The sequence below is a fragment of the Nicotiana tabacum genome, chromosome 11, assembly GCF_000715075.1.
Source record: "Nicotiana tabacum cultivar K326 chromosome 11, ASM71507v2, whole genome shotgun sequence".
Lineage (NCBI taxonomy): Eukaryota > Viridiplantae > Streptophyta > Magnoliopsida > Solanales > Solanaceae > Nicotiana > Nicotiana tabacum.
Window position 1 is genome coordinate 168,535,451 of NC_134090.1, and position 1,073 is coordinate 168,536,523.

Here is a 1,073-nt window from a genome sequence, read left to right on the forward strand (position 1 = left end):
CGTGTTTATACCAAATTAATTATAAATATAAACAATTGAGAAATATGTACTTTTCGTCAATTTAAAAAAAAAAATTAATAAAATGTATATTTTTTAATATATACTAATATTATACATCTTTTGGCTAGCAAATACAATTAATATCAGCTGACCCACAAATTTGATATTTTGCTCTAAATAATTAGATCTTATGCACATATATGTTATATGCTTTAAGGTAAACATCCAATAGGAATAAGTTTCTATCATATCTTCTTCCCATTTTGGGCAACATTTTGATAATGTATTTTGGAAAGTTACAAGAACAGTTAGACGTAATGTTATTAGCAAGGTCGTTGGGTCCACAATCTAATTATGCAATAATTATAATAGATAAATTATTATGTGGTATGATATTTATCTTACACTATTCACTAATAGTGTAGATAGATGAGCGTTTATATAATTGTTATAATTTGGCATGCTATAAAAGGTTACTTAGCTTATTTTAAGGTTACTAATTTAACTGATTATGAGTAGTTAGTTTTAATTATATTTTTGAGAGATGAATTGATTGCGCAAAACTTTCAGTATATACAAATTAACCACTTAATTAGAAAAGCTAGCATTACAAACTTGTTCGCTACATCTTATCTTAGATGTTATTGTGCTTCGGACACTATAATCAATAACTAGATCAAAGTGGAGAACCACCTCTAGTTGATTTGTATCTATATTGGTGGCATTCATCTCATCTCATTAATTAGCTGACACTTCTTATCTATTGTATCCTTTCACTTTGAGTAGTTATACCGATTTATCCTTTAAAAGTAACAATTAAATTAGTTTGCGATTTAAAGAATACGTGATTTAATTTAACACAAATGATGTAAAAACATCCAATAATTAAATTAAAGATAAATAAAAAGATCAAACCCAACGCAATGGAACAATTAAGCCTGAATTTGATTGAACACTGAGATTGGCTCCGATCGAGCCCTCGATCTGGGCTCGGTTGTAACTAAAGAGAAGGAGAACTGAACCACACTTTTGAACAACATCTAGAAAACAAAAATGAACTTTACTGCTTTGAT